Raw genomic sequence first — 12,042 nt, forward strand, 5'->3', positions numbered from 1 at the left:
CATCACAAAAGCCCGGAGTCAGACACAGAGTGAATCTCCCTCTTCACCGTCGCATCACACACGCCCGTGTTCAGACTCAGAGTGAACCTCAATCCAAACCGTCCCATCACACTTTCCAGGGGTCAGACACAGATTGAATCTCACTCCTCACCGTCCCATCACAAAAGCCCGTGGTCAGACAGAGGGTGATTCTCCATCCAAACCGTCCCATCACACATTGCCGTGGTCAGACTCAGATTGAATCTCCCTCCACACCGTCCCATCACAATTTCCCGGGGTCAGACATAGAGTGAATCTGCATCCACACCTATCCATCACACACTCCAGTGGTCTGACACAGAGTGAATCTCCATCCAAAACGTCCCCTCACACGGTCCCGGGTTCAGACACAGAGTGAATCTCCCTCCTCACCGTCCCATCACAACCTCCCGGGGTAAGACAAGGAGTAAATCTCCCTCCTCACCGTCCCATCACAAAAGCCCGGGGTCAGACACTGAGTGAACCTCCATCCAAACTGTCCCATCACACATTCCCGGGGTCAGACACAGAGTGAATCTCCTTCCACACCATCCGATCACAAATTCCAGGGGTCAGAAATAGAGTGAATCTGCATCCACACCTTTCCATCACAAACTCCCGGGGTCAAACAAGGAGTAAATCTCCCTCCTCACCGTCCCATCACAAAAGACCGGGATCAGACACAAAGTGAATCTCCATACACACCGGCCCATCACAAAAGCCCGGAGTCAGACACAGAGTGAATCTCCCTCTTCACCGTCGCATCACACACGCCCGTGTTCAGACTCAGAGTGAACCTCAATCCAAACCGTCCCATCACACTTTCCAGGGGTCAGACACAGATTGAATCTCCCTCCTCACCGTCCCATCACAAAAGCCCGTGGTCAGACACAGGGTGATTCTCCATCCAAACCGTCCCATCACACATTGCCGTGGTCAGACTCAGATTGAATCTCCCTCCACACCGTCCCATCACAATTTCCCGGGGTCAGACATAGAGTGAATCTGCATCCACACCTATCCATCACACACTCCAGTGGTCTGACACAGAGTGAATCTCCATCCAAAACGTCCCTTCACACGGTCCCGGGGTCAGACACAGAGTGAATCTCCCTCCTCACCGTCCCATCACAAACTCCCGGGGTCAGACAAGGAGTAAATCTCCCTCCTCACCGTCCCATCACACACACCCGGGGTCAGACACAGAGTGAATCGCCCTCCTCACCGCACCATCACACACTTCCGGGGTCAGACACAGAGTGAATCTCCATCCACACCGTCCCATCACAAAAGACCGGGATCTGACACAAAGTGAATCTGCATCCACACCTATCCATCACACACTCCCGGGGTCTGACACAGAGTGAATCTCCATCTAAAACGTCCCATCACAAAAGACCGGGATCTGACACAAAGTGAATCTGCATCCACACCTATCCATCACACACTCCCGGGGTCTGACACAGAGTGAATCTCCATCTAAAACGTCCCATCTCACGGTCCCGGGGTCAGACACAGAGTGAATCTCCCTCCTCACCGTCCCATCACAAAAGCCATGGTTCAGACGCAGATTGAATCTCCCTTCACACCGTCCCATCACAATATCCGGGGACATACATAGAGTGAATCTGCATCCACACATTTCGATCTCAAATTCCCGGTGTCAGAAACAGAGTGAATCTCCTTCCTCACCGTCCCATCACGATATCCCGGGGTCAGACACAGAGTGAATCTGCCTCCACACCGTCCCTTCACAAAAGCCCGGCGTTAGACATTGAGTCAACCTCCATCCAAACCGTCCCATCATACTTTCCCGGAGTCAGACACAGAGTGAATCTCCATCCACACCGTCCCTTCACAAAAGCCCGGCGTTAGACATTGAGTGAATCTGCATCCACACATTTCGATCTCAAATTCCCGGGGTCAGAAACAGAGAGAATCTCCTTCCTCACCGTCCCATCACAATCTCCCGGGGTCAGACACAGAGTGAATCTGCCTCCACACCGTCCCATCACAAAAGCCCGGCGTTAGACATTGAGTCAACCTCCATCCAAACCGTCCCATCATACTTTCCCGGAGTCAGACACAGAGTGAATCTCCATCCACACCGTCCCATCACAAAAGCCCGGGGTCAGACACAGAGTGAATCTCCATCCACACCGTCCCATCACAAACTCCCGGGGTCAGACACAGAGTGAATCTGCCTCCACACCGTCCCATCACAAAAGCCCGGGGTCAGACACTGAGTGAACGTCCATCCAAACTGTCCCGTTACACATTCCCGGGGTCAGACACAGAGTGAATCTCCTTCCACACCATCCGATCACAAATTCCTGGGGTCAGACATAGAGTGAATCTGCATCCACACCTTTCCATCACAAACTCCCGGGGTCAGACAAGGGGTAAATCTCCCTCCTCACCGTCCCATCACACACTCCCGGGGTCAGACACAGAGTGAATTGCCCTCCTCACCGTACCATCACACACTTCCGGGGTCAGACACAGAGTGAATTTCCATCCACACCGTCCCATCACAAAAGACCGGGATCAGACACAAAGTGAATCTCCATACACACCGGCCCATCACAAAAGCCCGGAGTCAGACACAGAGTGAATCTCCCTCTTCACCGTCGCATCACACACGCCCGGCTTCAGACTCAGAGTGAACCTCAATCCAAACCGTCCCATCACACTTTCCCGGGGTCAGACACAGATTGAATCTCACTCCTCACCGTCCCATCACAAAAGCCCGGGGTCAGACACAGGGTGAATCTCCATCCAAACCGTCCCATCACACATTGCCGTGGTCAGACTCAGATTGAATCTCCCTCCACACCGTCCCATCACAATCTCCCGGAGTCAGACACAGAGTGAATCTCCCTCTTCACCGTCGCATCACACATGCCCGGGTTCCGACTCAGAGTGAACCTCAATCCAAACCGTCCCATCACACTTTCCCGGGGTCAGACACAGATTGAATCTCACTCCTCACAGTCCCATCACAAAAGCCCGGGGTCAGACACAGGGTGAATCTCCATCCAAACCGTCCCATCACACATTGCCGTGGTCAGACTCAGAGTGAATCTCCATCCACACCGTCCCATCACAAAAGACCGGGATCAGACACAAAGTGAATCTCCATACACACCGGCCCATCACAGAAGCCCGGAGTCTCACACACAGTGAATCTCCCTCTTCACCGTCGCATCACACACGCCCGCGTTCAGACTCAGAGTGAACCTCAATCCAAACCGTCCCATCACACTTTCCCGGGGTCAGACACAGATTGAATCTCCCTCCTCACCGTCCCATCACAAAAGCCCGGGGTCAGACACAGGGTGAATCTCCATCCAAACCGTCCCAACACACATTGCCGTGGTCAGACTCAGATTGAATCTCCCTCCACACCGTCCCATCACAATTTCCCGGGGTCAGACATAGAGTGAATCTGCATCCACACCTATCCATCACACACTCCCGGGGTCTGACACAGAGTGAATCTCCATCCAAAACGTCCCATCACACGGTCCCGGGGTCAGACACAGAGTGAATCTCCCTCCTCACCGTCCCATCACAAAAGCCAGGGTCCAGACGTAGATTGAATCTCCCTCACACCGTCCCATCACAAATTCCGGGGTCAGACATAGAGTGAATCTGCATCCACACATTTCGATCTCAAATTCCCGGGGTCAGAAACAGAGTGAATCTCCCTCCTCACCGTCCCATCACACACTCCCGGGGTCTGACACAGAGTGAATTTCCATCAAAACAGTCCCATCACACGGTCCCGGGGTCGGACACAGAGTGAAACTCCCTTCTCACCGTCCCAACACACACTCCCGGGGTCAGACACAGAGTGAATCTCCCTCCTCACCGTCCCATCACAAAAGCCCGGGGTTAGACATTGAGTCAACCTCCATCCAAACCGTCCCATCATACTTTCCAGAAGTCAGACACAGAGGGAATCTCCATCCACACTGTCCCATCACAAAAGCACGGGGTCAGACACAGAGTGAATCTGTCTCCACACCGTCCCATCACAAAAGCCCTGGGTCAGACACAGAGTCAACCTCCATCCAAACCGTCCCATCATACTTTCCCGGGGTCAGACACAGAGTGAATCTCCATCCACACCGTCCCATCACAAAAGCCCGGGGTCAGACACAGAGTGAATCTCCATCCAAAACGTCCCATCACACGGTCCCGGGGTCAGACACAGAGTGAATCTCCCTCCTCACCGTCCCATCACAAACTCCCGGGGTCAGACAAGGTGTAAATCTCCCTACTCACCGTCCCATCACACACACCCGGGGTCAGACACAGAGTGAATCGCCCTCCTCACCGCACCATCACACACTTCCGGGGTCAGACACAGAGTGAATCTCCATCCACACCGTCCCATCACAAAAGACCGGGATCAGACACAAAGTGAATCAGCATCCACACCTATCCATCACACACTCCCGGGGTCTGACACAGAGTGAATCTCCATCTAAAACGTCCCATCTCACGGTCCCGGGGTCAGACACAGAGTGAATCTCCCTCCTCACCGTCCCATCACAAAAGCCAGGGTTCAGACGCAGATTGAATCTCCCTTCACACCGTCCCATCACAATATACGGGGACAAACATAGAGTGAATCTGCATCCACACATTTCGATCTCAAATTCCCGGTGTCAGAAACAGAGTGAATCTCCTTCCTCACCGTCCCATCACGATCTCCCGGGGTCAGACACAGAGTGAATCTGCCTCCACACCGTCCCATCACAAAAGCCCGGCGTTAGACATTGAGTCAACCTCCATCCAAACCGTCCCATCATACTTTCCCGGAGTCAGACACAGAGTGAATCTCCATCCACACCGTCCCATCACAATATCCGGGGACAGACATAGAGTGAATCTGCATCCACACATTTCGATCTCAAATTCCCGGGGTCAGAAACAGAGTGAATCTCCTTCCTCACCGTCCCATCACAATCTCCCGGGGTCAGACACAGAGTGAATCTGCCTCCACACCGTCCCATCACAAAAGCCCGGCGTTAGACATTGAGTCAACCTCCATCCAAACCGTCCCATCATACTTTCCCGGAGTCAGACACAGAGTGAATTTCCATCCACAACCGTCCCATCACAAAAGACCGGGATCAGACACAAAGTGAATCTCCATACACACCGGCCCATCACAAAAGCCCGGAGTCAGACACAGAGTGAATCTCCCTCTTCACCGTCGCATCACACACGCCCGGCTTCAGACTCAGAGTGAACCTCAATCCAAACCGTCCCATCACACTTTCCCGGGGTCAGACACAGATTGAATCTCACTCCTCACCGTCCCATCACAAAAGCCCGGGGTCAGACACAGGGTGAATCTCAATCCAAACCGTCCCATCACACATTGCCGTGGTCAGACTCAGATTGAATCTCCCTCCACACCGTCCCATCACAATCTCCCGGAGTCAGACACAGAGTGAATCTCCCTCTTCACCGTCGCATCACACATGCCCGGGTTCCGACTCAGAGTGAACCTCAATCCAAACCGTCCCATCACACTTTCCCGGGGTCAGACACAGATTGAATCTCACTCCTCACAGTCCCATCACAAAAGCCCGGGGTCAGACACAGGGTGAATCTCCATCCAAACCGTCCCATCACACATTGCCGTGGTCAGACTCAGAGTGAATCTCCATCCACACCGTCCCATCACAAAAGACCGGGATCAGACACAAAGTGAATCTCCATACACACCGGCCCATCACAGAAGCCCGGAGTCAGACACAGAGTGAATCTCCCTCTTCACCGTCGCATCACACACGCCCGCGTTCAGACTCAGAGTGAACCTCAATCCAAACCGTCCCATCACACTTTCCCGGGGTCAGACACAGATTGAATCTCCCTCCTCACCGTCCCATCACAAAAGCCCGGGGTCAGACACAGGGTGAATCTCCATCCAAACCGTCCCAACACACATTGCCGTGGTCAGACTCAGATTGAATCTCCCTCCACACCGTCCCATCACAATTTCCCGGGGTCAGACATAGAGTGAATCTGCATCCACACCTATCCATCACACACTCCCGGGGTCTGACACAGAGTGAATCTCCATCCAAAACGTCCCATCACACGGTCCCGGGGTCAGACACAGAGTGAATCTCCCTCCTCACCGTCCCATCACAAAAGCCAGGGTCCAGACGTAGATTGAATCTCCCTCACACCGTCCCATCACAAATTCCGGGGTCAGACATAGAGTGAATCTGCATCCACACATTTCGATCTCAAATTCCCGGGGTCAGAAACAGAGTGAATCTCCCTCCTCACCGTCCCATCACACACTCCCGGGGTCTGACACAGAGTGAATTTCCATCAAAACAGTCCCATCACACGGTCCCGGGGTCGGACACAGAGTGAAACTCCCTTCTCACCGTCCCAACACACACTCCCGGGGTCAGACACAGAGTGAATCTCCCTCCTCACCGTCCCATCACAAAAGCCCGGGGTTAGACATTGAGTCAACCTCCATCCAAACCGTCCCATCATACTTTCCAGAAGTCAGACACAGAGGGAATCTCCATCCACACCGTCCCATCACAAAAGCACGGGGTCAGACACAGAGTGAATCTGTCTCCACACCGTCCCATCACAAAAGCCCTGGGTCAGACACAGAGTCAACCTCCATCCAAACCGTCCCATCATACTTTCCCGGGGTCAGACACAGAGTGAATCTCCATCCACACCGTCCCATCACAAAAGCCCTGGGTCAGACACAGAGTGAATCTCCATCCAAAACGTCCCATCACACGGTCCCGGGGTCAGACACAGAGTGAATCTCCCTCCTCACCGTCCCATCACAAACTCCCGGGGTCAGACAAGGAGTAAATCTCCCTACTCACCGTCCCATCACACACACCCGGGGTCAGACACAGAGTGAATCGCCCTCCTCACCGCACCATCACACACTTCCGGGGTCAGACACAGAGTGAATCTCCATCCACACCGTCCCATCACAAAAGACCGGGATCAGACACAAAGTGAATCAGCATCCACACCTATCCATCACACACTCCCGGGGTCTGACACAGAGTGAATCTCCATCTAAAACGTCCCATCTCACGGTCCCGGGGTCAGACACAGAGTGAATCTCCCTCCTCACCGTCCCATCACAAAAGCCAGGGTTCAGACGCAGATTGAATCTCCCTTCACACCGTCCCATCACAATATACGGGGACATACATAGAGTGAATCTGCATCCACACATTTCGATCTCAAATTCCCGGTGTCAGAAACAGAGTGAATCTCCTTCCTCACCGTCCCATCACGATCTCCCGGGGTCAGACACAGAGTGAATCTGCCTCCACACCGTCCCATCACAAAAGCCCGGCGTTAGACATTGAGTCAACCTCCATCCAAACCGTCCCATCATACTTTCCCGGAGTCAGACACAGAGTGAATCTCCATCCACACCGTCCCATCACAATATCCGGGGACAGACATAGAGTGAATCTGCATCCACACATTTCGATCTCAAATTCCCGGGGTCAGAAACAGAGTGAATCTCCTTCCTCACCGTCCCATCACAATCTCCCGGGGTCAGACACAGAGTGAATCTGCCTCCACACCGTCCCATCACAAAAGCCCGGCGTTAGACATTGAGTCAACCTCCATCCAAACCGTCCCATCATACTTTCCCGGAGTCAGACACAGAGTGAATCTCCATCCACACCGTCCCATCACAAAAGCCCGGGGTCAGACACAGAGTGAATCTCCATCCACACCGTCCCATCACAAACTCCCGGGGTCAGACACAGAGTGAATCTGCCTCCACACCGTCCCATCACAGAAGCCCGGGGTCAGACACTGAGTGAACGTCCATCCAAACTGTCCCGTTACACATTCCCGGGGTCAGACACAGAGTGAATCTCCTTCCACACCATCCGATCACAAATTCCTGGGGTCAGACATAGAGTGAATCTGCATCCACACCTTTCCATCACAAACTCCCGGGGTCAGACAAGGGGTAAATCGCCCTCCTCACCGTCCCATCACACACTCCCGGGGTCAGACACAGAGTGAATTGCCCTCCTCACCGTACCATCACACACTTCCGGGGTCAGACACAGAGTGAATTTCCATCCACACCGTCCCATCACAAAAGACCGGGATCAGACACAAAGTGAATCTCCATACACACCGGCCCATCACAAAAGCCCGGAGTCAGACACAGAGTGAATCTCCCTCTTCACCGTCGCATCACACACGCCCGGCTTCAGACTCAGACTGAACCTCAATCCAAACCGTCCCATCACACTTTCCCGGGGTCAGACACAGATTGAATCTCACTCCTCACCGTCCCATCACAAAAGCCCGGGGTCAGACACAGGGTGAATCTCCATCCAAACCGTCCCATCACACATTGCCGTGGTCAGACTCAGATTGAATCTCCCTCCACACCGTCCCATCACAATCTCCCGGAGTCAGACACAGAGTGAATCTCCCTCTTCACCGTCGCATCACACATGCCCGGGTTCCGACTCAGAGTGAACCTCAATCCAAACCGTCCCATCACACTTTCCCGGGTCAGACACAGATTGAATCTCACTCCTCACCGTCCCATCACAAAAGCCCGGGGTCAGACACAGGGTGAATCTCCATCCAAACCGTCCCATCACACATTGCCGTGGTCAGACTCAGAGTGAATCTCCATCCACACCGTCCCATCACAAAAGACCGGGATCAGACACAAAGTGAATCTCCATACACACCGGCCCATCACAGAAGCCCGGAGTCAGACACAGAGTGAATCTCCCTCTTCACCGTCGCATCACACACGCCCGCGTTCAGACTCAGAGTGAACCTCAATCCAAACCGTCCCATCACACTTTCCCGGGGTCAGACACAGATTGAATCTCCCTCCTCACCGTCCCATCACAAAAGCCCGGGGTCAGACACAGGGTGAATCTCCATCCAAACCATCCCAACACACATTGCCGTGGTCAGACTCAGATTGAATCTCCCTCCACACCGTCCCATCACAATTTCCCGGGGTCAGACATAGAGTGAATCTGCATCCACACCTATCCATCACACACTCCCGGGGTCTGACACAGAGTGAATCTCCATCCAAAACGTCCCATCACACGGTCCCGGGGTCAGACACAGAGTGAATCTCCCTCCTCACCGTCCCATCACAAAAGCCATGGTCCAGACGCAGATTGAATCTCCCTCACACCGTCCCATCACAAATTCCGGGGTCAGACATAGAGTGAATCTGCATCCACACATTTCGATCTCAAATTCCCGGTGTCAGAAACAGAGTGAATCTCCCTCCTCACCGTCCCATCACACACTCCCGGGGTCTGACACAGAGTGAATCTCCATCATAACAGTCCCATCACACGGTCCCGGGGTCGGACACAGAGTGAAACTCCCTTCTCACCGTCCCAACACACACACCCGGGGTCAGACACAGAGTGAATCTCCCTCCTCACCGTCCCATCACAAAAGCCCGGGGTTAGACATTGAGTCAACCTCCATCCAAACCGTCCCATCATACTTTCCAGAAGTCAGACACAGAGGGAATCTCCATCCACACCGTCCCATCACAAAAGCACGGGGTCAGACACAGAGTGAATCTCCATCCAAACCGTCAAATCACACTTTCCCGGGGTCAGACACAGAGTGAATCTCCATCCAAAACGTCCCCTCACACGGTCCCGGGGTCAGACACAGAGTGAATCTCCCTCCTCACCGTCCCATCACAAACTCCCGGGGTCAGACAAGGAGTAAATCTCCCTCCTCACCGTCCCATCACAAAAGCCCGGGGTCAGACACTGAGTGAACCTCCATCCAAACTGTCCCATCACACATTCCCGGGGTCAGACACAGAGTGAATCTCCTTCCACACCATCCGATCACAAATTCCAGGGGTCAGAAATAGAGTGAATCTGCATCCACACCTTTCCATCACAAACTCCCGGGGTCAAACAAGGAGTAAATCTCCCTCCTCACCGTCCCATCACACACTCCCGGGGTCAGACACAGAGTGAATCTCCATCCACACCGTCCCATCACAAAAGACCGGGATCAGACACAAAGTGAATCTCCATACACACCGGCCCATCACAAAAGCCCGGAGTCAGACACAGAGTGAATCTCCCTCTTCACCGTCGCATCACACACGCCCGTGTTCAGACTCAGAGTGAACCTCAATCCAAACCGTCCCATCACACTTTCCAGGGGTCAGACACAGATTGAATCTCCCTCCTCACCGTCCCATCACAAAAGCCCGTGGTCAGACACAGGGTGATTCTCCATCCAAACCGTCCCATCATACTTTCCCGGGGTCAGACACAGAGTGAATCTCCATCCACACCGTCCCATCACAAAAGCCCGGGGTCAGACACAGAGTGAATCTCCATCCAAAACGTCCCATCACACGGTCCCGGGGTCAGACACAGAGTGAATCTCCCTCCTCACCGTCCCATCACAAACTCCCGGGGTCAGACAAGGAGTAAATCTCCCTACTCACCGTCCCATCACACACACCCGGGGTCAGACACAGAGTGAATCGCCCTCCTCACCGCACCATCACACACTTCCGGGGTCAGACACAGAGTGAATCTCCATCCACACCGTCCCATCACAAAAGACCGGGATCAGACACAAAGTGAATCAGCATCCACACCTATCCATCACACACTCCCGGGGTCTGACACAGAGTGAATCTCCATCTAAAACGTCCCATCTCACGGTCCCGGGGTCAGACACAGAGTGAATCTCCCTCCTCACCGTCCCATCACAAAAGCCAGGGTTCAGACGCAGATTGAATCTCCCTTCACACCGTCCCATCACAATATACGGGGACATACATAGAGTGAATCTGCATCCACACATTTCGATCTCAAATTCCCGGTGTCAGAAACAGAGTGAATCTCCTTCCTCACCGTCCCATCACGATCTCCCGGGGTCAGACACAGAGTGAATCTGCCTCCACACCGTCCCATCACAAAAGCCCGGCGTTAGACATTGAGTCAACCTCCATCCAAACCGTCCCATCATACTTTCCCGGAGTCAGACACAGAGTGAATCTCCATCCACACCGTCCCATCACAAAAGCCCGGGGTCAGACACAGAGTGAATCTCCATCCACACCGTCCCATCACAAACTCCCGGGGTCAGACACAGAGTGAATCTGCCTCCACACCGTCCCATCACAAAAGCCCGGGGTCAGACACTGAGTGAACGTCCATCCAAACTGTCCCGTTACACATTCCCGGGGTCAGACACAGAGTGAATCTCCTTCCACACCATCCGATCACAAATTCCTGGGGTCAGACATAGAGTGAATCTGCATCCACACCTTTCCATCACAAACTCCCGGGGTCAGACAAGGGGTAAATCGCCCTCCTCACCGTCCCATCACACACTCCCGGGGTCAGACACAGAGTGAATTGCCCTCCTCACCGTACCATCACACACTTCCGGGGTCAGACACAGAGTGAATTTCCATCCACACCGTCCCATCACAAAAGACCGGGATCAGACACAAAGTGAATCTCCATACACACCGGCCCATCACAAAAGCCCGGAGTCAGACACAGAGTGAATCTCCCTCTTCACCGTCGCATCACACACGCCCGGCTTCAGACTCAGACTGAACCTCAATCCAAACCGTCCCATCACACTTTCCCGGGGTCAGACACAGATTGAATCTCACTCCTCACCGTCCCATCACAAAAGCCCGGGGTCAGACACAGGGTGAATCTCCATCCAAACCGTCCCATCACACATTGCCGTGGTCAGACTCAGATTGAATCTCCCTCCACACCGTCCCATCACAATCTCCCAGAGTCAGACACAGAGTGAATCTCCCTCTTCACCGTCGCATCACACATGCCCGGGTTCCGACTCAGAGTGAACCTCAATCCAAACCGTCCCATCACACTTTCCCGGGTCAGACACAGATTGAATCTCACTCCTCACCGTCCCATCACAAAAGCCCGGGGTCAGACACAGGGTGAATCTCCATCC

Source organism: Hemitrygon akajei, unplaced genomic scaffold, assembly GCF_048418815.1.
Source record: "Hemitrygon akajei unplaced genomic scaffold, sHemAka1.3 Scf000093, whole genome shotgun sequence".
Lineage (NCBI taxonomy): Eukaryota > Metazoa > Chordata > Chondrichthyes > Myliobatiformes > Dasyatidae > Hemitrygon > Hemitrygon akajei.